Below are 12,050 nucleotides of genomic sequence, written 5' to 3'. Positions count from 1 at the left end.
GAACATAGAGGTATCACACTTAGCATCTGGGTCACAGAAATTCCATGAAGATTCTGCATGTACAGCAATGTTTCAGGCTTTCCCTGAACACTGTGGAAACACACCAGCTGATCCCAGGAAAGGTCTTGTATGTGTGAAGTTTTGAAAAAACATTTTCTGAACTCTAAAAGGGAAAAAAAAAAAAAAAAAGAAAAAGAAAAGGCTGAGGAATCTGGGGACTCTGACAGATATCTCTCCAACTGGTCTTTATTAATAATAGTTTCATGCTGTGATTATTTGCATACATTTACTGAGCACAGCAGAGCTATTTCCCTTGTTCTGGTTTTGATCTAGAAAACCACAAAATACTGGTGTGAAACAATTTATCTAAAAGCAAAGTGGCTTAATTATGCCTATGCTTTATCTTTAATAGGTGAGTTTAGGATAAGCATTTTTGTTTTGTAGCAACTTTCAATTTTCCTTTCCTTTGCCACTGTAGCAGTAATTGCTCATGTGCTTATTACCTGTCATACAAACGCACAACTCCACAGAGGGGTGGGGAAGGCTGTGCTCAAAACCACTCAATGTATTTGGGAGACTTAGCAAAATACCCACAAGCCTGGTTTTAAAGGGTTTTATTTATGCCAGCAGGCAGGTTCTTATATGCAGCAGGCACAGGGCCTGCAAGGCCTCCCTGCCATTCAGCAGCCTACAACAGGAAATGCCCAGTCATGATGGCTGGACCTAAGAAGTCCCTTTTTCTGCCTTCAGACCCTTGCTCTGTAAGACTATAGGTCACTTCCCTTTTGACCCTTGCTGCTGGACAATTCCTAAAACTCCTGTGCCCTATACAAAGAGCTCCTTTTGCCCAGCTTGGCGGAGGAGCTGTCCCTGAGGCCTTCACAGAAGGCCAATAAAGACAATCCTGTGCAACCTCACACGGCCTTCTCCTCTCTCTCCCTGTGTCTGCCCAAGGCACTTAGCAAGCCAAGAGCTGAAATCACAAATGAGCTGATAATCACAAAGAGCTGATCTCACTGAGAGCTAAGCTTGCTGAGGTAGCCTGTGGCTGGGAACTGCCTGAGGGGCCTGGATAGGCCGTGCTTGATTGGACTTCTCTGTCTTGGGCACCCACAGCAGCCGGGGTGGGGGAGCCCCCGAAATGCCAGAGTCACCTCATACTTATACAGGGGGAGCAGTAGTGTGCTGATCTCAACACAGCTAATTGGTTTGGTGGGGGCTAAAATCTGGACCTATGTGTGTGTGATTCTTTCCTGTTGCTGAAGCAAGTATCACCACTGTGCCTGATAAAGGTGGAGAAAGGTCTCCTACTATCCTCTCTCTGGAGCCCAGTGACCCTACAATGCATTGCACCTTTGCTTTTGTTAAAGGCTATCCATGCTGGGGGGGCAAGCTGCATTTATGGTGGGCTGTCACTCGCTGTGGGAGCTGGGATGCCACAGGTTTGGTGGTAACAAGGGTGTAGGGGGATATAGTATGGGTAAATGAAGGTGGTGTAGAATGTCATCTTACCCCCTAAAGAGTTGCAGCTGAGCCAATTAGTAAGGATTAGGAGCAGGCCTGATTTTAACATGCCACACCTGTAGCCAATAAGAAATGTGTTATAAAAGAGTGGATTGATTAGTTGAGGGGAAACTAGAGTCAGTTGGCTACTGCAAGGACAAGGAACTCCCTACAAGAAACATTAAGGAGGTACAAAACTCTAGCAATATGAAACCCTTGCACTAGAATGACAATAAATGGTGACCCTGATGTGATTTGGGATAAAGGACTCAAATGCTAAACTATATGAGCAGAGCTGGAGTCAGTTGGCTACTGCAAGAGGAAGAGAGTCAGTGGCTAGAGGAGATGCCTACAAGAAACATCAAGGAAGTGTGAAACTCTAGCCATATGGAACCCTTGCAATGTAACGATAATGGAACTCTTGCGCTATAATGATAACACAAGGGCACAGTAGCGCTGGCATTGCTGCGCCCTTGTTGCTTGCACCAGAGTCCCTGAGCTGCCCTGCTTGTCCAGCTCAGCCCTGCTGCCGCCCCAGATTCTGCTGGCACCAGGGCTGGGTTTGTCTCTGCACACCCAGAGGCTGCTTCCCTTCAGTGTTCTGAGGATTCAGGAGTCACTCTGATCTGTGCTTTCTTTCCAGCAGTGGCTCATCATGCTCTATTGACCTGGCTTGTTCCTTACACAGGGCAGCAGGAAACCCATCCCTGTGCTGCTATAATGATTTATAATTTGAAATGCATGGTCTATTTGACCAGCAGTCCATCTGGGCCAGCTTTACATCTCCAGCTGTAAATGTAGGTCAGCCGGCTGCCATTGCAGTTTGTTTGTTATCCTTTAGAGCATGGGTCCTCACACACACAAGTTCCCTGTCCATTGCATTTGTCCATTCTTTAGAAAAAGCTTATTTTGCTAGAGTAGCAAGTGGTTCAGCTGCTTGTGACATTGGCAGTCCTGCCAGAACAGCAGGACTCATAATGAAGGTGTTATCAGCTGTTTCACCTGAGGGTTTTTCGGACAGTGTTAAGGAGATACTTATCTCAGCCCCATCAGTGGAATTCATTATCAAGTGTGACATTTGATGTCCATAAATCAAAGCAAGTCCTTCAGCTTTTCTGCTCTGCTCACAGACTGTCTTCAGATGCTAAACCTAAGACTTGTTCATTCCTGAATTCTCCAGAGCCCATCATCAGACTTCTGGAGTTTACATAAGAAAAGGATTCTCATAAGCTTCCACCAGCCATTTGGGTTCAGGTGAAAAACCTGCTCTTTCCTTTATCATATAAATTTGCTACATTGCTCAAATAAGGGAGAGGATGGTTTATATATGTATCCCTGCAGTCTTTAATCTTAGATATGATGCTTTATATTCAGAGAATTTTTTTGCATGAATTTTTAAGAAATTGAGGCTTATGCAATCCTAATATACAAATCCCAAAAGATTTTCCAAAAAAAGACAGCACAAACCAGCCAATGGGATCCCAGATCAGAAAACTTATTTTGAGATAAACTTTACAGAGAAAGGGAGTTGTGTGGAGCGAACTTTGCATGAGACTGCAGGGACTGCCCTGCTGCTCTTGGATCATGATATGGTACAGAGGAGGTGAGTGCTGCAGAGCTCTCTTCAGCCAAGGCTGTGTCCTTCTGTAGCCCTTAGGAAAATGTCCATGGAGGAAATCCTGACACTGCCCAGCCTCAAGGCAGGGAACAGTCTGTACTGGGATCTCCTTTTATTCTGATCGAGGGCTGAGGTGAAAACAAATGGAACAATCAGCCCCATGAAGGCCCTGGGCTCCCCTAGAACCACACTAAGAATGCCCATTCATAATCTTCCTGACAGCCAGCCTGGCACCAGCCCCACTGGGGTTGGGGACACCACCATGAAGGCTCTGCCTGCTGGGATGTGGCTTCTTCATTGCCAGGGTTGTTGCCAGGAGCTTGTGTGGCACCCAGGGAAAGAGGGTGTGGAGCTGCAGTGTTCTCAGGGGGGCATCCACCTCCCAGTTAGACCATGACAGTATCAGCTGTATTTGTCTTATCTGCCCCATTGGCAGTTGTCCATTTGAGTGGCCAAGGAGGGAGGGGACAGATGGGTGCCATGGTTTGCCAACATCTCTGTCACCTCTGGCTGTAACAGGAGAATTAACAAAAGGAATGGCTTTCCCTGTGCTCATGAGCAGCCCCTGTGTGGGAGCTGAGTGACCAGGCTCACCCTAAGGCTGCCCATGTCTCATCTCCTGACCACTAGGAGACACCCATCCCATGCTAACCATGTCACCAGCTCCACTGCAGCTTGGGCTGTCACCAGAAAAAGCTGAAGTATCACTGAAAAATCTCTTTCAGGGTGTAGAAAATGAAAATCATTAGACTGGCTTGAGCACTGATCCAATCCAATGTGTTCATATCTATTCATCAGAACAAATAAGTTGTACCTTTTTAATGTTTTATTTTTCTCTGTTTCCTTCCTGTAGACTTTAATCCATTGTAATAAAAAATTTGAGCTGGAGAAGACAACAGTCTGATGATATACTGAGGGATATATTTGTGAAATCCATAGTTTATCTAGAAGCTGGAGAATATCTTTTAGAAAGGGACAATTATTAAGTTAGAGAGAGAGACAAATCCTGAGGTGAGTTTCTTCTAAGTTTAACTGTTATCCTGATTAAAGATGCATACATTATTTCTTGTCTGAATGTATTTAACTTCAGCTAGACCTGGCTGTCAGGTACTGATATAACTTTTCTTCTAAAATAGAAAGTCTTATTGTATCAGGAATATTTCTTTCTCTCTGGATAATTCTAGGCTGTGATCATATTAACCTCCCCTTTGCTAAACTGCTGCGTGAGCTCCTGTAAACTCTCACTGGAGGGAGATGAGACTCCTCAAACACTGGTACAAAGCTACCCTGGAATATTTACAATATTTTTACAAATGAAAAAATATTAATAAAGAGTATTCTGGATTATTTTCTTCTTCCTTTTAGAGGTTTTCCTTTCTTCCTCTCACTATCTGCATGTCCAAATCCTGTATCTTGGTTGCCCAGGCAACCTCTGCTGGCTGAGCCCTGGGTGCAGTGCTGGGTTTTCAGCTCTGCACAGAGAAGGAGGAGGATGTGAAAGATGGAGGAACAGGTAACAAGCTTTAGTGGGATAAGAAAGCCCAACAGATGACTGCTGGCAGTAATGGGAGTTTTATTTAAAGGTTAAGAGCACTAATAAATGCATTTATGCAGATAATTTAAAAAAAAATCCTATGACTTGCAGGAAATAGGAGGGGGAGATTTTACATCAGTGCATTTCTAATATCAGATGCAGTGTAACAGCTCAAAGTAACACAAAGACATGAGTGACATTTGATAAGCATGTTACTTAAACTGAAACTGATACTGCTCATCCTTTCCTTTGCATTTGGAAAGCATGATCAGAAACTATGACCCAGGCAAAATAAGAATATTTAAAACATTCTGAAAGTGCATTGAGACTTGACTTAGATGCAAAAATCATAAGCAACAGCTTATATCAAGCCACTTCAGGTAAATAACAGAGGTTGATTTGCTTTACTGAATTTGTTTTTCAATACCTAGCAGTAGATGTTACTTTACCTCTCCAAACTGACATTTACTTGCTTTTGTAGAGGCAGCTGGTTAGGAGGCTACTCACTCCAACAGAGGAAAAGTTTAAACATTTCAAAAACCCCAAAAGGATGTTCTCACACTGTAACTTTCTTCTTATGTGAATTTCAGCGCTGCTTAAGCAGTCAGCATTCCTTTGGCCCAGCAGAGTTGAATTACATGTAAATAACTCACCTCCAAACAATCAGACTTGATGTGGGTGCAAATGGGGATTAGGTCAGTTTGTGCCACCGTGTCACTGACTCCAGGGTGGTAGGAGTGACAGAGCTGCTAGATGTGGCAGGCTCTTGGTACGTAGGTGGAGTGTAGTCTTTGAATTATAAGTTTCAAAAGCTTTTGAAAGCTTTTGACACTTTGCACCTCCCACTGATAGATGTGGGTATGGTACTTCGAAGATCATTTGTCTCACTGTTTGTTAGAAGAACAGGTGACTTATTCTAACATGGGAGGAAAAAAAAGCAGAGATAAAATAATTTTAAAATCTCTAAACAATAAAATATAAGAGATAACAAGCACATTCCTGAAAGAAAGCCATTCTGAAGATCCTTTTTTAGTGTTAAAATGTTACCAAAGCAGAGAAAAAAGGAATCTGCACAAGACCTTACTATCACCTGAATTAAAATATTCCTCCTACAAAATAGTTCATTTTCTCAGTATAAAATAATCAAGGCTACTTCCACTTTTCTTGAAGGAGCTCACAGACCCAGAAGGTTTTGAGGGATAAAGCATTAGAAAGATTCCAGCTAATATTCAGAAACACAGAAGTGTTCACACAGCTGGGTTTTTATTGAGAGCTGAATCTCTAAAATGTTTGACCACCAAAAAGATGCTCTGGAAATGTCACTCTGCTGCTACAGCTGCTGTTGCCAAATCATACAGTAATGAGGATTTATTCTGTGATTTCTGCTATAATGAATGATGCAGGCTAAATCTACAGCTGCAAGCAGGAATTATCATAGGAAATGTTCAAGAGGAAAGGCAGGAGATGCAGGATTACACAGAACAAGAGAAAAATGCAGATGTTTTTGAAACCAAACCACGGAGGATAGTAACAGAGATTATTGCAGCATTGTCAGCCTCAGGGGTATGTGCACTGGGAGAGGCTGAAATCAAAACTAGTCTTTCTTCTCTTCCATATGGCAAGTAGGTGCTAGACGGGCAACAAAGACAAAGTAGCTGTGGCAACAAGAAGTCAGCAAAGAGAGTTTTCAATGAACACTCCCATTTCAGCCATCCCAGGCTGAAAGCACAGACAGCTCAGCCTTTCCTCAAGGAGATGGGGAAAGGTGCTGCTGTGATCAAAGAGCCCCCATGCACTTTCAGCTCCCCCAGGTTCTCTCAGAGATGTCCTGCCCCAGGCTCAGTGTTTACAGTGGCTCTGTCTCCAGAGGGTGGATCTGAGAGTCTCAGCTTTGCCAGGAAAGGCTGCTCAGGCTCCTGAGGCAGATGCTGAAAAGCCTGAGCTTCTTTTGCCAAGGACCCTGAAAGTGCTCCAAATGTGTCCCACTGCTCAGGGAATGGTTTGCTCCTCCCAGGACCATGGGGACACCCATTTCTGTCCTACTGCACCAAGTCCTGCCCCCATTCCTGTGGAGACCCCTTTGCCTTGCACCCAGCTGATCCAGGCCAGACTGTCCCCTCTACTTCCACTGCATTCGTATTTCACACCACATCTGAAAGAAACATGATGGGGCGTTTTTTGAAAACCTTTCCCTAGAGTCTATTGTCCCATAGGAATGCTGTTTGGGAAAATGAGGAAGATTTCTTTAAGATTAATCTTTCACTGCTAGATTTTAAGATTTCATAGTGATAAAAATTATTTTACTGGAGCTCCCAGAAGACTAAATATTTTCTACTGTCCTGGCTTTCATGAGGAAATGATAGACTGAGCTTCTGGAAGTTTCAATGAAAACTAATAAAAAGAAAAAAGAAGATAAAATTAATTAAATGCCATTAATGTATGACTTGTGAAGTTGACCTATTATATATGCATTACTGTTTTGCTTCAATATGCTGGAGAAAATAAATTTGAGTTGTTTACCTCACCTTGCTACAAGTCCTTACAATAATAGCTGTAGATAATTCACAAGCTTAAATTAAGTAAATGAGTTAATAAAAAAAGCCCCAGAATTTTCATATTTTCTGATCAATAACCTTTCAGTCCCAAATTTGAAGGTTGAAGGGATGAAAGATTTTTACTTCCAATCTTGAGTTTCTCTTTGGTATTCTCTATACTATTATGAAGATATTTAGCTGTCTTCATTGTAATAGGGTCATTCAGAGAGGGGAAAGGGAAAACCAAAATCTAAAATGAAAAATGGAAACTTAATTCTTCCGTAGCTTCATCTTAATTTTAATTTTAGTGAAAATTCACTTGAAGTGAAAAGAGTTGTGTCATTTCTAAAGCATTTTAAAAGTTTTGAGTAAAATTTTATTCCATTTTCCTCTGATTAACCGTGTAGTTTGGATTTAATGTTTCCTCAATCTTTAGTTGCTATCTGTCGTTTTCTAAATGATCAACACTTATTTGATGATGACTTCTGAATGCTGATTACTTTTTGAAAGATTAGTTGATTAAAAGTGAATTCTACAACATTTCCTTTAAAAATTCTTTATCTAGACTGTAAAGTTGCTCAGACCATAATCGAGGCATGCATTTTCCAAAACCTGTCTTTATTAGGAAGGTTTCCAAACTTTCTGATCTACTGTTCCTCTGTACTTCCCAGTATAAATTGAAAGGGGTCCCTCTGTGTTCAAGTTCTGTGGTAGTTAAGCAGTTTTCAGGTACTTTTTCTTCCTACTTTTTATAGCAGAATTTAAGCAGCTGAATGTGCAAGATTTCCATTCAACACAGTATTTACAAGTGGGATTATTGTTTCTCTGTCAACCTGGACTACTGTGAAAGAAGGCCACTAAGTATTCAGGAATAAAGAGAGTCATGAAGGGAGACCACATAGATGTGTCTGTTCACTCTCAAAACATAAAAGCTGAAAACTGGATGTGATCATCCTCCAAAAATATAGGAGGATAAGAAGTGTTTCTATTAAAGGCTAATATTGACAGAGGAATAAACAGATAAAAAGATACCATAAATACATTGTGAACATATTTAAGCTGAAAATAAGATGAAATTATTAAGTGCTAGAGCATGGAGAGTCTGGTCTGATCATTGCAAAAGGAACAAAATATTAATTAATTTGAAGATAGGATAGGTGCAGAATAATCCCTGTTATGCTAGAAATTTGTAGTTGTAGCCCAACAAACACACAAATGCCTAACAGAAACTATATGGTATGACTGTGGGAATGGAGAGGGTGATGTGATTTCCTTTTCCTGGTTCTGCTGCAATTTCAGTCCCAGAAAAAGGCAATTTCAGAAGTGCCTTAAACCATGTATCTTAGTTAGGGTCTTCTTAAAAGCATTGTCCAGGCCCAGAAAAAAAAAATCTTCCTTTAAAAAATGGTGGGACTCTGTGATGCCTCCCACATTATAAACAAGTATTTATCCTGTTCCTCCCTAGCTGCTGAACTTTATTTTCAGAGGTCACAGAAGTGCTCTCTACAAAGCAACCGATCCATGAGTTTCCCATGTAGGTCCTCCTCTCTGCTCCCAAGCTTTGTCTGGTCAGAAAAGGAAAATCTCCCTGGCCTCCAAAGCACCTGGAGGTCCAGTGAGAGAAATCACTCTGCTGCTGCAGGGTTTCTGGAGATCCTCAAGGAATGGCCTAGGTCATGGGATTCATGTGTTCTCAGAATTTTGCATGCCCAGAAAGAAATGCTTGTACAAAGCCAGTCAGAAGTGTGAGCCTGAAACCTCTGAAATTGCTCAGGTGGGAGAAGAGGGAACGAGTGATGGGGAAGGGATAGGGAAAAACACAATACAAATACAGCTTCTATTTGTCTTTCTGGTTTGGGGCTGCTGGAAAGTTTTTGAGGCATTTTAAAACCCTAGAAGCAGCTGTAGTTTATGTGCAGAGTGTGGGTAATGGAGTCAGGCTTCAAGACAGAGCCATTGCACGGCTGCCTGGAGCACATGGTAAATATTTATGGACATGCCAGTCCAGAAGCAGTGGCATTTCCAGGTAAAAAAATACCACAATGAGCATATCTTTATCAAACAGCTCCAGTAATAACCTTTCCTAGCCACTATTGTGCTCATTTCTTTTTTTCTTTCATGAATTTTTATATGACTTTCAGTGTTTTGTCCTCTGGTTTGTAAAGGAAAATTGACAGCTCCACAATTATAAATTGAGGAACGAGGCTCTAAATTTCCATCTTAAAAGAGGTAAAGGATATCTAGAAACACCTCAAGGTGTGTTCCTGTGGGGCTGTTATTTAAAGACCCATTTTTTTAATCCTCTTGTCTCAAGATAGAACATCTATACAGAGTTAAAACATAGCAGATCCTTCTGTGATAAATCTTGATCAGGATTAATGAAAATAGAGAAATGCTGTGTTAATCTAGATTCTTCCCCTTCTCCTTTATAATAGTATATTTATTCTTCTGTTTTCATTAAATATTTTTCTTTTTCCTTCCGGCAGACGAAACAGTAGCACATTCCGCAGACAAAGTGTGTAGGTGTGTTGCCAAGGACACCAGTTTCATACATAAATTGCTTTTGAACCACAGACCCTTTCATTGCTCTTTATTGAAGGCCATCTGTATGTTGTTATGTTAATTGAAGGTTTTCAGCCAACCCCCTGAACACAGGGATTCGGTGTGTGAGCAAACACCCAGGTTACAGCCTTTTTCACAGGGTGGTGGCATTAAGTTTCACTGCAAATAGGTGTGTCCCAGCACAAGTTAAGGTTTAAAACAAATTTTATAAAGTAGGACAGAAACTGTTCCTGAAACAGTAGTTCCTTAAATGCTGCTAAAAGGGAATTATAGGAAGCTGGCAAAAAAAAATACAACTAATGATTTCATCTTATTGATTAAGTGTACACAAGAGAAATAAAGCACAATGCATTGCCTGAGATTGCCCACTTTTCAAATTACAATTTCATAGTGGTTGCCTAGAATCAATCCTTCATAATTATCAATTTGATCTTTGCCTTTTCCTAATGAAGGTGGTGGAGCTTAAATGAGTTTCACATTTGCTGAACTTTGGACTATTTTACAAAAAAAATTGCCTGACAATATGAAAACATCAGTAAGTTGGAAAGAAAGTTCCTTTTGCTTTTCTATCAGCCTTGTCCCTTGACATTGACTGAAGGTAAAAATGAGTCAGATTTTCAGGGAAATAGTGTAATTGATGATTTTATGAGTTTACAGTGGCTTCTGCCATACTAAGACTGTTGATCTTTGTTTTGTTTTTTTTAGTAGTCACAAGTATAATCTGTGTCTGGTTGGATCCAATTACAAACTTTCAGGTACGTAAACCACATGGCTTTTGCTCCTTTTATGTTCCCAAAGACACTTTTGATGCTCAATCAATTATAAACATTATAGTATTAATAGTTTAGCTGCAGAATGCTGCAGAGTTTCAAACACCAACGTCAGAAAGAGGTTTAATTAAATTATTTAAGTCTATCCATCCATCCAGCCCTCAGACCTGAGATACTATTTTTTGGGCAAAAAATGCCTGAATGGCTGACAGCAGCACTATACAGATCAATATCCAATATCCATAGAAGAATAGCACTCCAAAAGAAACCCTTAAATTATGGCAGCAAAGAAGGGATGGCAAAATGCACAATTCTTGCATCTGATGCCTAGTTTTATGTTTTATGAGAACTTCATGTTGATTTTGAACATTGATGTCTCTGTTCTCTTAAACACTTGTGGAAATTCAGAGCAGAGATCCAAGCTGATCTCTCAGCAGCTGATAACCCACACCAAAGACCAGGGCAGTTCTCTCTGGCTGTGGAAGTCCAAGCACCAGCCTCAACACATACAAGCCACATGTTGCTGAGGGCAGCCCATTTCATAAAGAACACAATTCCCTGGAAATGAGGACTATGACTAAAAATAGCCCAGAGAAGCAGATCCTCTCTGAAAATGACCCCATCTTTTTTTAACTTGCATTTCCCATGATCTTGAGAAAGCCGTAGTGCTGGCCTTCCAGTCTGTCTTTGAGGTGAGATTGCAGCGCAAGCTCTGGTAAAGCACATTGTTGGGTTTCTGTTGTGACACTCAGAGACAGCTTGTTCTCAGCAAACATTTGACAGTTTTCTTTTTTTGTTGTCTAAACTGATCAATGAAACCAGGCAAATTGTATAAAGATATTTTAAATACTTCTAGAAGAACTATTTTATATCTGAGGGCAATAAATAACAGGACAAAGACTCTTTGCTCACCTTGCAGGACTTGAACAGACCAGAGACTGCAGGGTATCTCAGCCCCTGCTGATCTCTCCTTCCTGCAGCATTTGGCCCTTGATCCCCCAAGTTCCTACACCCCATAATTGCAGTGGGCAGTGTTCTGAGTGCCCCAGGCTTTCAAACACTCTTCACAAAGTTACCCAGGGCAAAGTGCTCTGCAGTGTAAGGCACAGAGAATCCCCAGACATTCATTTTTCAGCCTGTGTTGTAACTAAGTCCCTGGCAGGTTGAGTTCCTAGCCAGATACTCTTCAATAAAAATTTGGCTCATCTCTCCAAAGAGCTGATTTGAGGCTCTGGTTACTGGGCTCTGTATTGGTGTCTCTGCTTCTCTTTTCTTAGAGCAAAAGTCAGGGAATCTCAGTGATAAAATATCCAATCCCTACCCTCCCACCAGGATACAGAGTATAATAGGAGATTCAAGTTAATAAAAGATAAGGTAAATAGAAATATCTCATACTTGGTAGATAAGGGAAAATGACTGCAACAGACAGAACAGAAAATAAGGAAAAGAGAATATCACAACACAACAATAGGATATCTGGGTCAGAATAAGAAAAGGTGCTGGACTGGTAGATTGTCAGCAGTGCGTGT

The sequence above is a fragment of the Melospiza melodia genome, chromosome 5, assembly GCF_035770615.1.
Source record: "Melospiza melodia melodia isolate bMelMel2 chromosome 5, bMelMel2.pri, whole genome shotgun sequence".
In the NCBI taxonomy this organism is placed as follows: domain Eukaryota; kingdom Metazoa; phylum Chordata; class Aves; order Passeriformes; family Passerellidae; genus Melospiza; species Melospiza melodia.
Note: the sequence above shows the minus strand (reverse complement) of the source record.